The following is a 12,969-nucleotide window of genomic DNA, read 5'->3' as shown; positions in this document are numbered from 1 at the left end:
GACTAGCGGACACCTGCCGTGACAATCAGTCTCGGAATTGTGTAAGACAGGCGGTGACTCGCCAACTCATTGAGTGGGCCCCACAACGGCCACACGCACAGTGCGACAATAGGGCAACACTTTGGAGCGGCTGTGAGGTTGTCGAGAGGTGAGTCTGCGGAAGCCAGATCCCGGTAATCCGTTCAGCAGGCCGCCGGCGTTATGACATTTTACACTTCCAACCTGGAGCATAGGTCCCGCTCTTGCGACTCCACTCTGGCCGGCCGGTGAAGGCAAGCGCAGAGGCGAGGGCCTAATAAAAGGGCCCTCTGGAATAGGGGTCCGCGGTGTCGCCACTCACCGTCAGCTCGCCACAAGCTGCCCCCGCGGGTTTATTATTATTATTATATTGTTACCGCGGGAATTATGGTTTGTGAAAAAAGCGCTATAACTCCGCAGGTAATTATAGCTTTCGCACCCCTCTCCTTAAGACGAAAGGGGACGGCTTCTCCATACAAACGTAGTCCCCATTTTTCTTTCTGGATATTGACATTATGGAAAATATTTTTACATAATTTAATGTAGGTATATAATGTATTTTTTAATTGTTAAAATTAGGAGCGAAAGACAGATGTAATACAATTTTTTAAATACTCCTAACTCTTATAATAGTTAGAAATTCGAAAAAATTAAACATAGAGCATAGCTGTGGTTAATATACAACAAATTATGTCAAAATATTTTCAATAATGTGAATATCCAGAGAGGAAAATGAGGACTACGTTTTTTTTTATACTACGTCGGTGGCAAACAAGTACACGGCCTGCCTGATGGTAAGCAGTATCCGTAGCCTATGTACGCCTGCAACTCCAGAGGAGTTACATGCGCGATGCCGACCCTAACCCCCCTCCCACCCCTCGTTGAGCTTATCTTAAAAACTAGTGTTTACGCCAATTCTTGGGATTAGTTGCCAAGTGGATCCCAGGCTCCCATGAGCCGTGGAAAATGCCGGGACAACGATGGGAAGATGATGGTGACATATATTTGATGGCTTTTAACGTCTATTGTCAAAAAGTAATATAGTAGGTACAGTCGGCGTCAAATACTTAGTAACAACCAAAGTAGCCAAATAGTTCGGTACACAATATATTTAGTATGGTGTACCGAACTATTTGGCTACGTTGACGGCTACGGAGTATTTGACCCTGACTGTACCAACGAAAATACAACATGGCGAAGACTTAATAAAGTCGGACATCTAGGGGACAATTTGTAAATTTCGAGCGCTCCATTTCGACATTCGAAAATCTATCGAAAACGGTGAACTGCTATTTTTGAAATACGAGCTATAGAAATTGGTAGGTAATCAAAATAAAAAGTCATTTATTGTCGCAAAAAAAAACAAGTCTAGTCTAGTGGTGTTGACTACTTGCTTTCAATGCTATTAGTAGAATTTAAATGTCTGGTATTGGAAACGGTATTACGCGAAATACACGAAAGAATCGGCCCCCTAGTAGACACTTAGGTGCAATCAATTGTTCCGATAGTAGCATCTTAGTAGAATGTGGAGAAGTTGATGTCCACCAAGGAGAGGGGCACATGACCTAGTAGACACTTAGGTGCAATCAATTGTCCCAATAGTAGCATCTTAGTAGAATGTGGAGAAGTTGATGTCCACCAAGGAGAGGGGCACATGATTAATATCGAAAGTACTCCTTGAAATTTTCTACAAATCGGCCTAACATATGATGTACTTGGCATTTACGGTTATTAACTTACTTCAAAATTTCAAAAGGAGGAGGTTATCAATTCGGGTGTATGTTTTTTTAAAATGTTTGTTACTTCATAACTCCGTAATTTCTGGACAGATTTCAAAAAATATTTTTTTGATTGAATCTATATATATAAAGATTGGTCCCGTTTTTGTCAAAACTCGGTTTTGATGATGGGATCCATGAGGAACCGAGGGAACTCTTCAAATGTGAAAGGCATACATATACTGATTTTTGAAGTTTCTTTTACAATTCAAGCATTTAAATTAAAAAAAAGTGACATATGATGAAGTGGGAGTGCTGGTGCTGATCAGAATGGAACTCTTCAACGACGCATACTACACGATTGGCGATTTGTCCTTTTCGCTGTGTTTGTTAAGTAAATTAGATTCTCAAGACACTTTTTAATATAATATATTAATCTTTCTTTCACCGGTTTCCCTCATTGAAGTCGGTTTTTTTTTCTTAAAAATTATTTTGTAATTTAGAATCGAAAAGTAGAAAAAAAAAACATTTTTATTTTTTCTAATATGAATGAAATGAAAATGAAAATGAAAATGAAATGAAAAATCGTTTATTGGTCACAATCATTGTGTTACAAATTGAGAAAGGGTTGGGACCTCCTAGTAAGTATATCAATACTTGTGACAGGAGACCCCGCTCTTCCAGCAGCAAGTTAAGGTTATATTAAACCAATACAATGCACGTTAATTATGTAGGTACAGAAAGTAATGAATTAAATTATAATTTGGCTTAAGTAATAGTTAAGTTAACAGATTAAAGCAATGTAATAATCTCAGAGTAAAGGGGAAATAATTATTTTAGAATATAGCATAAAGTTTTTAACATTAAGAAAATATGTTAACTATGTTAAACTATGTTAATATTGTGTGTGAGTGTATGTGGGTGTGAGTGTTTCGTGTTAGTTCGTCTGTATTAGTGAGTGTGTGTGTGTGAGAGAAAGAATGTTTATGATAAATACATTTGTGATTAGATTATATGATGATTTGAATTTATGTATATTACCTAGCATTAGAATGTAATAATAACTCTGTTTGCTCATAGTTTAAATTATTTAACCAATCCCGAACTACTTTTTTACATTTATATGTCTGAAGTGGATAGATAGATAGTGTGGCATCAACTAAATTATACAAGTGGGCTGCTTGAGAAACATACTGCCGCTTTGCGAACACAGAGTTTAGTTTTAGTAGAGTAATATTTTTCCTTCCTCCTACGGAAACTCCAAATAGGGAACCATACATAATTAAGAGATTCTGCCCCTTTAAAATCATCATGAAATTATTTTAATGGGGCATATTTTTGAATACCTTTAGGTGACTTCTTTTTTTTTTTTTTTTTTTTATTAAACATAATATTCGCCAAACTGCGAGACAGTTTGTTGGCGATGAGCTCGCTCGTTATACTTATAAAAAGGTACATAATTTTGCACTGTCCTACCGTCCCGGCATGGCCAATTTTTATGTAGGTATTACAATTATGAAGTAGGTATAACGTAGGATTGGTGACTCAACACTGGTGGCGCGGGCGCGGGACAGGAGCACAGCGGTGCGTAAAACTGGTTCGGTGCAAAAGTGTACTATTCAAAACAGCCATAGAAAGTGTCTGTTACTTAAATGTAAAAGAAGACTGTTACTCTGCCATAACTAAAATAGTACATTGTGCAACGAGGGGGGGTAAGTGAAATTTTGGATACGAGTGTGGTTATTAACCTTTTCAACGCTTTTCCACACGTGTCAAGAAATGCCATGGACGCCAAAAAGTTAACTGGTGAAGAGCAAATATGAAGCTTAACTGACAGTAGGAAAGTCGTTTTGACAACGTCCGCCATAGCCTTTTTAATGGTCATTGGCGTCGCGGGCACGACAGACGATGACCGTTTTAGTGGTCTTTGGCGTTGAAAAGGTTAAAGACCCGAGTTTGCAATATTCTTATTCTTACCCCCGGAGTTACACACAATGTTTTTCATCACACTTGGGAAGAAAAAGCTAAATTTTAAGCGAAATAATTCTTAAATACGGTGACTTATCAAACATTCGTCCGCCATTTTGTAATTTATTGGCAGGTGCGGCATCGAAGACACAGACCTATTCGGCATTCAGCCACGATTGAAACTTATGAAACTATTATTAATTATTTATTTTAAGATTATTATAATGTAATGTTTACCCAGGTATTGGCTGTTGTATTTATAAATGTTGTTATGTATTTTTCATGTCACTATATGATGTTACTATAAATGTTGTATTGACTTGTAAAAGAGCTCTTGAGGCCTACTTGCAGAATAAATTTTTGAATTTGGAATTTTTTGAATATACATCTCTTAGTATTTATAATACTTTAGTTTGCATTGATACTTTCAGTTAATTGTATTTTTAAATTGTTCATGTGCTTTTTTTTGCTTGTATGTAAATTCCATGTCGACGTGTAAAAGTGCCCTTGTGGCCTATTTGCTGAATAAATATTGAAGTTGAAGTATGTAAAAATATTTTTAACGGCTGTTAAATTAATCAAATTAAATAATTTTAAACACAAACAAAAATATTATTATCAGTATTTTAAAAATAAAACTCATTTATGTTACTTAGTTTGTATCAATAAGTGACATAATTAAAAAAAAAAGCTATAACTCCCTAGAGAGTTATAACTTTTTTTTTCACAATCCATAACTCCCGCGGGAACAAAATAGCCATTTGTCCTTCAGCACACCTGCATGAAATAAGATCTTTTTCGAGCAAGTGTGATGAAAAACATGTTCATGATTCAAACAGTTGATACCCCAGTTTATAGTGGCTGAATTTCTTAAGAGGCTGTCAACACCCAATGTCCTTGAAATTGATGTTAATTAAACAGTTTTTTAAGAAAGACTATGTGTTTTAGTCAAGTAAGAAAAATATATGTTCATATTAATTATATTTCAAAGACCGTGGTCGTACTCGATACACGATTGAAGGAAATCGGCTCGATAGAAAATAATTGCAAAGATTGGTCTTAAAATCAAAATTAAACGGTTTTATGTCTTTATTGTTTTGACTTATGGGTCTGCAATTAAAATCACAATTTCAAAATATTTATATCTAAACCTTGGTCGAGTTAAATATTACACTAATAATCCACTTTTTTTTATTTAAATATTTTTCTTATTATTCCCTTGCCCAGGCCCAGTAACATGCGACAGTGCTATCTCATTTACTCCGATACAAATAGACAGTGTGCGCGCTTTAGGTATTGACAGCCTCTTAATGATATATGGGTCACTATTTGGAGATTCCATACTACTAACTAGAAATATTGGAAAAAATAAATATGTGCTTTTCTTACTTTCCGATTCTAAATTATAAAATAACCATTAATTCCAAGCATATCATATGTCAGGCCGATTTGTAGTAAATCTTAAAAAGTACTGTTATGAATTACTCATGTGCCCCTCCCCTGGATCGACATCAAGATGCTAAGTGTAATTAGGTATCTAAAATAAGAAAGTAAAAAAACCAGCCTATAAACACGTGACCTTCGTTTCCATGACTCAAACCGGATACCGCTTTCTCGATTATGAAACCGCTTATGGACAACATAACATAATAGTTACGATAAAAGATTATTATGATATGATTTCGTAATATAAGTTTAGTGGCCAAGCTACATACGATGAGAGTAAAATAAGTAAGTAAATATTCTTTACAGTACATATGGTGCTGCTTTATCACACTAGTTCGAAAATGAGCATATTACGTTACTGTGTCCAATATTTAAAGGGCCATATGTACTGTAAAACGTTGTACGATACATGTGCGAATAGGTAATTCGCACTTATATCGTAATATACTATTTCATCACACTTGCTCGTAAACGGTGTTATTGTATGCCAGCATACTGAGATGGAATGACCTATATTATGCCCACGGGCGGTAATAGTTTTTTTATTTTATTTCATTACGCTCATGGCCGTATTAGGCATGTTTGTTTCAAGTAGGTATAAATAAGTTCTTTTTTGAATATTGACGTTTATATTTTTTTGTGTATGTCTATAAATATTTTTATTAATGTCGTAGCCGTTTAATAGTAATTTATTAGCATTAAAACACGAGTGTGGGTTTAAGAAACAAACGAAGTGAGTTTCTTAAAAGGACCACACGAGTGTTTTGATGCCTAATATTATAAACTTTCTATTATAATAAATAATAATAAATATTATAGGAGATTATTACACAAATTGACAAAGTCCCACAGTAAGCTCAATAAGGCTTGTGTTGAGGGTACTTAGACAACGATATATTTAATATATAAATATTTATAAATACTTAAATACATAGAAAACACCCATGACTCAGGAACAAATATCCATGCTCATCACACGAATACATGCCCTTACCAGGATTTGAACCCGGGACCATCAGCTTCGTAGGCAGAGTCACTACCCACTAGGCCAAACCGGTCGTCATATTATATATTCACTAACCTCATAGTACAGCCGACATAAGGGCATAGTTGCTGTTTGGCAGAACTCGCAGATATGAGGTGGGAGGTGGCGTCTCCGAAATATGTTTTCGCTCATTTTACATGAAACTTTTGCTATAGCTTTTGCTGTAGTTAGTTTTAAAACAATATAATAAATTAATTTTGTAATTAAAACGAATTAAAATATAAATTGTACGTCAAATGGCGGTAAACACCGACTTATGGCGAAAGAATGATTTCGAAAAAAAAATAATTATCTCTGAAATTAGGCCTAATCCAGAAAATGTTAAATGACATTTTAGTTTCTAAATATTACCAGGAATGCTTAGTTAAAATGTCTCGCAATGCTCACGGGCACCTTGTATATATAGAATAGAATAGAATAATTTTTATTCGTAGACACAAACAAGACAATATAACAAAAACAAAGGAAGTATAAAGTGCCACGAAATGGCCTCATCTCAGCATGTTGCTGGTGGCTTCCAGCGCTGATCTTCCGATGAGACCATCAAGTGAGAAAAATCACGAAAGGTAACAGACAAGAAGGAAAAAGACATAAAATAATATAGAGTGAACAAAATGAAAAATAGATAAAAGATAACGACTAAATTAAGTAAAGATTATTTACTATTTTTTTAAGATTATAATATACAAATACTTATATGCATAGGAAACATCTAACTCAGGAACAAATAACTGTGCTCATCAAACAAATACATGCCCTTACCAGGATTCGAACCCAGGACCATCAGTTTCGTGGGCAGGGTCACTACCCACTAGGCCAGACCGGTCGGATTATTATTTATTTCTGTGGAGGTACTGCCCACTCCACCAAACATTTAAAAAGGTCACTTAGTACACAAGTTCCATCAGAACCGATCCGTTTTCATTGCATTAATTGTATTATTATATTTCTAATCCTCGAATCCAAAAGTGGCCAACTGTCGGTCGATCTAAATATAAAAATTAAAAAGTAAAACCGGAGGCAGCTTTCCATCGCTCTCGCCAGTCGTCAGGGGCGCGCCACTTTATGCTTTTATTTATTAATATTAATAAGTACTTTTCATAGTTCAAATATCAAATTTCATTTATACAACTTTGGCAACAAATCAATTTATTTCAAATAAGTATCATTCATTAATCAAACTATTTCAAATAATTATACTAATGATTGCAAATAATGTTATTAATGTCCAAAATTGTAAATAGTTTTTTAAAATTCAAAATTCAAAAAAATATTCTGCAAGTAGGCCTCAAGGGCTCTTTTACAAGTCAATACAACATGTATATTAACATCATATAGTGACATGAAAAATACATAACAACATTTATAAATACAACAGCCAATACCTGGGTAAACATTACATTATAATAATCTTAAAATAAATAATTACTACAATACAATAGAGATGTATAGTCTCTATGGTTAAAAACACATTAAATCTGGAGACACGTTCAAGAATTTCTGTTTTGCCCTATGGTTGACTTATTTTTATTGTGTCAGTGTGTGACTGTATGTTTAGTCCGCCATTTATTTTTATTGTGCAATAAAGTTTAAAATAAATAATAAATAATGAAACTTTCATTTTTATTTATGGTTTAATGTAGGACATCTAATCTAAGGCCCGATCAAAAATATATGATCATTGTCAGGAGGGCGCTGTTATTCTCATGTATAGGGTGACAGTCCAGTTTAGTATGAACGATTTAGTTCCAATGAAATTCCGCAATATGGCGCGTGATCATATATAGGTCAAGATTTGATTTATTTTTCATCATCAGTGTCACTACAGTCAGCATCAATAGTAGCGGATGAAACAACAAGCCTGAAGTGTCTGCCACCCTGGAATACTTTTGTAAATAGGGATATATCTCTACAGTTTGCGTTGAATCGTATCAGTCACAGTCTGATTGTGCTACATATAGAAACATATACTGTGTCCACTTTTGATGCCGACTACTGTACAAGTGTTCATACCATGGATGTATACCTATTTAAAATATTAATATGAAGTGAGTAAACCTTCATGAGTCACACTAGGTTTATATTTCATTTCATTTTATTGGAACTGAAAATTGAATCAAAATTTATTTCACGGTGGGAGTTTATTAGTTGTCAATAAGTCTAGAAGATTTAAATATAATGATACAATACAATATTCAGGAGATGGTGTGCTTTATACGTATATAGTACAAACAAGTTAACTGCTAAAGTACAAATAAACTAAAAAATATATGCATGCAAATGTGCATAATAAGAGTAGAATATCAGGAATATCAGGTATAAAATCCAGCTGTCTTTCCTTCCATAATTATATCGAATCGTAAGACATTTCATTATATTAAAATCTGTAAGGCCATTTACGCTGTTGACTGTGACAAAGCAGTTACATACATACATTGATAAACATTACCTTCCCATCAAAGAAAAAAAACATTATATAATCTCAGACACGTTAAAGATGAGACAAAAACCGATAAAAAAACCCAACAAACCGATAAAACCACAGTCATTACCCGCTTAAACAACGCGTGCGACAGCGAATATGAATATAAAATGCCTATTAAATCAAACGAAAGTAGCGTGTTGAGCACCCCTCACTTTAGTTCACAGTTCTCTTGTCACGGCAGACTCACAGTGTCGCGCCAGTGCTCTCTGAGGCACGTTCGACAAAAAAATGACGGTTTTGTGTGAAATATTTTAATTTTTTTGGAGCCGAAAAAAGGTTGCGCGCTACTGGATTTTGGTTTATTTTTGTTTGTATAGTGTTGTGCGGTAAGTTGTATATGGGTTTTAGTGTGTGTGATGTGAAAAATATGATTCAATTTATATGAATATTTTTAAATGAATAACCTTAAAATAGTTTTTTTTAAACAAGTAATTAACCGAATCTGGACAGTTAACTATTTTTTGTGAAATACTGAAATAAAAATTTATATTTCGCGATAAAAACTATGAAAAATTATATACAACCAATGAAATAAGAAGGAATTTTCTTATGTGGGTAAATTTTTTAAACATGACGAAATTTTTACTTACTAATTATTATTTTCTGGTTGACGTGGCGGCTTCCTGGCACAACGTGACAACATTGCGCTACAACAAGGAAATGCCGCCAGCATCCTTGGTACAATGCCTAGAGGGCCTATTTCAGATTTAGGGCCCGATTCGAAGAATGATTCAGACACGTTTAAGATCTTAGATAGATCTTTAAAAGATCGATAACTAAACGACATGCCAAAATTGACGTTTATTTCGATTCCGCTGTGATCCCAATAAGATCTATCTACGATATTTCTAACGTCAAAGTGACATTGGTTGCCCGAATCGAGCTGCTTCTGTCAATTATTCGATACGACATACAAACGATATCAAAACCAGAACTCATCGTTATCGTATTTCATTCTTCGAATCGGGCCGTTAAGCTAGTTATAGTAATTCTCTGTATATTTCTTTACTAAATTCATTTAATTAATTAAATTTAAATAAGCAGACACGTACGAACGATAAAAAGAATGCTGAGTCTGCTTAGAATAAAAGTGGAAAATTACTGCCTTGGGTAAGACTTGAACTCACGGCCTCTGAATCGATACTCCAGCGCTCTGCCCACTGGGCCACCAAGACCTCATCCATTTATTTTTATTTAAATTTTCACTTGTCGTTAGTAGAAGTCCGTTTTTGTTTTTACTGGTCCCAAAACCGTGTATTATCAATCAATCAATCAAATCATTTATTTGTTAGAATACAGTCAAGTGGATGTTATCAAATACATTTCAAAGAACAGTGTATTCAGCCAGCTAACGGGCATACAAATCTTATATTCATAAATAAAATTAATCTAATGTATACTACATTATACTAAAATTAATAACTATGCGGAATATGGTCATAATATTCATTTAAAGAGCAAATGTTTCCTAAATACAGGCATTTCATATTCTCTTATTGAATTGGGTAATTAATTATACAATTTGGGTGCCATACCATAAACACTTTTAATTATGTATATAGATACAATTATGTATATATTTTCATATAGAGACAAACAGGATCTACTGACACAAGATAGCGCCACTCTATCCTGCCCCACTCACGCCAGCGTATTCCGACGGACAGGTCTTTAAGGGCTTCGTCACTCCAGCGGTATCTGGGACGCTCAGACATTTTCCACCCGGGTGCCCCACATACGCCCAAAGAATCTGGAATTTCCTGGATTCAACGGACATCAGTAATGAACTTTAAAGGGCTGTCACAATAGATCACTACCTGGTCGACGTGGCACTCAAAGGCCCAAAAAAACCCCAATAATTGAATTGAACTATTTATTTCAGGTATTATACTAATAATAAATACGTTTTTCTCAAAGCTCCTCTTCCGCCCTCTCCAGGTGACCGACCTAGCGGAGTCGTGTGGCTTTGATCTCGCCAATTATATTACTCTTAAGGGGTTCCCTGCGGTTTTCATCGATTTTTGACAAGTTTTGAGCCATTACTCCTACATTTGCACTACAGATAGGATTATAAGACAAACTGCGATCGGTTCTTCAATCTTTTATCTCAATTCTGGTCTACCGGATTTTAAATGAAATGGATACTTTTTTTATGGTTTTTTTTTAAACATTGTTATAAAAAAACTTTTTTCGTTGCCCTTGCTGTGAAGGATCTTACATATACGAAATCTACATATTTGGGTTCGTCTTTGTCGTCGCTAAAAACTGGTCAGAGATTTTAATTTAAAACTAATTAACACAAAAGATAAACGTATTTGTATTTGTAAAAATTATGGCCAGAAAACTAGGTTCTTTACCTAAAATAGTTCAACTTTAAAGCCAAATAAGTCGACGATAATGATCTTTAAAGTATATATGGGATAATATATTGCTTAAAACAGTTGCTGGTAATATGATAAACTACAAAAAACATTAGGAAACTAAGGGATTCAGATCGAAGGTCATTGGCGCCAGTAAGCCCCTTAATGTCGTATTATAAATAAATAAATATTATAGGACATTATTACACAAATTGACTAAGACCCACAGTAAGCTCAATAAGGCTTGTGTTGAGGGTACTTAGACAAAGATATATATAATATATAAATATTTATAAATACTTAAGTACATAGAAAACACCCATGACTTAGGAACAAATATCCAGGCTCATCACACGAAATAAATGCCCTTACCAGGATTTGAACCCGGGACCATCGGCTTCATAGGCAAGGTCACTACCCACTAGGCAATAAACACTAATAATTACATAGAATTCTATTTCGTTGTTTGAGTAGAATTAGGACCGAACATTTATAAACTAGATCTATTTATAGTCCATTTAATGTCCACTGCGCATGTTCTTTGAATAAATTTGAAAGTAAATGATAGAAAATTAGAAACCTAGATATTGGCGATCAAAGAAAGATTTACAACGACCACTTTATATGGCCGAGGCCCTATTCAGGACGTCTTAATAGCTGGGTGTGATTTTGCTAGCGTTATTATTTTTTATGTAATACGCTGCAAACGAGCTGACGAGCCGCCTGATGGGAAGCAGTCATCGCCGCCCATGGACATAAGCAACATCGGAAGAGCCACTTATGCGTTGCCAACCTTTGAGAACTCTAAATACCTGCTTCTTGAAGAACCCCATGTCATAGCGCAAGGGAAACACCTCAGAAGGTAGCTCATTCCACAACTTGCACGTTCTGGGCAAAAACGAGCGAGATGCCCGCTTGTTCTTGGTTTGCCACGTGTCGAGAATGTGAGGATGAACTTTGTTTCTTTGGCGGGAGGTGCGGTGATAAAAACGTGACGGTGGCACCAATTCAAAAAAACATCTCTCTAAATCTGTTATCTTGATAAAATTACGATATTTCCCCGAGGCGCTACACGGTTTCTTCAAAAAAGGAGTGTAGGTACAGACTTTTCAGAGGACGGCCGCGCGCATGTAATATCTCTGGTGTTGCAGGCGTCCATATGCTACGATGACTGCTTACCATCAGACGGGCCGTATGCTTGTTTGCCACCGACGTGGTATTAAAAAAAAGACGATAGTGAATGACCGCTTTTCCTCCCTGGATGCAGACTTCATGGCCCCATTCCTTTTTGAAGGTGTATGTGAAATCGCCAACCTGCTCTGGGCCAGCGCGAGGACTATAGGCACATCGTATTTCAGAGGAGACTTTAGCCCACCAGTGGGACGTATACCTACAAGCCTATGCTAGCTATAAAACCAGCGCTGGTCTTCCTTAGGGCCCATTCGGTGACGGCATGACAGATAACACATAATAGTCCATTGTGTAATGAGGGTGTAAGTGAATTTTACAAACGAAGTCATTAAAATGCACGATAACCGCAGGCTGGAGTAGTGAATATAGCAAATTCGCTATATTCTTACCCCCGGAGTTACACACAACGTTTTTCATCACACTTGCGAAGTCAATTTGATAGAAATGATTATTTTCATCACACTTGCTCGAAAAAGTTCTTATTTCATGCAGGTGTACTGAAGGACAAAGGCCTATTTTGTTCCCGCGGGAGTTATGGATTATGAAAAAAAAGCTATAACTCCCTAGGGAGCTATGACTTTTTTTTATTATGTCACTTTTTCATACCAACCAAGTAGCATAAATGAGTTTTACTATTAAAATACTGACGTTTATAATTTAATATTTTTGTTTATGTTTAAAATTAAATAATTCGATTAATTTAACAGCCGTTTAAAATATTTTTAGATAATTATTAAT

At 35.3% G+C, this 12,969-nt stretch overlaps 1 protein-coding gene and 1 long non-coding RNA gene across 2 annotated transcripts in view; one reads left to right on the top strand and one right to left on the bottom strand.

The window, feature by feature from the left end:
• LOC133532179 (uncharacterized) overlaps nt 1–12,969 on the bottom strand; it is a 49,074-nt gene that overhangs the window by 18,327 nt on the left and 17,778 nt on the right. The gene's annotated exons all lie outside the window — the stretch shown is intronic.
• LOC133532174 (serine proteinase stubble-like) overlaps nt 8,653–12,969 on the top strand; it is a 49,024-nt gene continuing 44,707 nt past the window's right edge. Inside the window, exon 1 of the mRNA XM_061870725.1 lies at nt 8,653–9,006. The gene's annotated coding sequence lies outside the window, so the exon portion shown is untranslated. The remainder of the gene's footprint in view (nt 9,007–12,969) is intronic.

This window comes from Cydia pomonella, chromosome 26 (genome assembly GCF_033807575.1).
Source record: "Cydia pomonella isolate Wapato2018A chromosome 26, ilCydPomo1, whole genome shotgun sequence".
Taxonomy (NCBI): domain Eukaryota; kingdom Metazoa; phylum Arthropoda; class Insecta; order Lepidoptera; family Tortricidae; genus Cydia; species Cydia pomonella.
The sequence above is the reverse complement of the archived record's forward strand: the minus strand, read 5'-3'. Positions and strand labels throughout refer to the sequence as shown.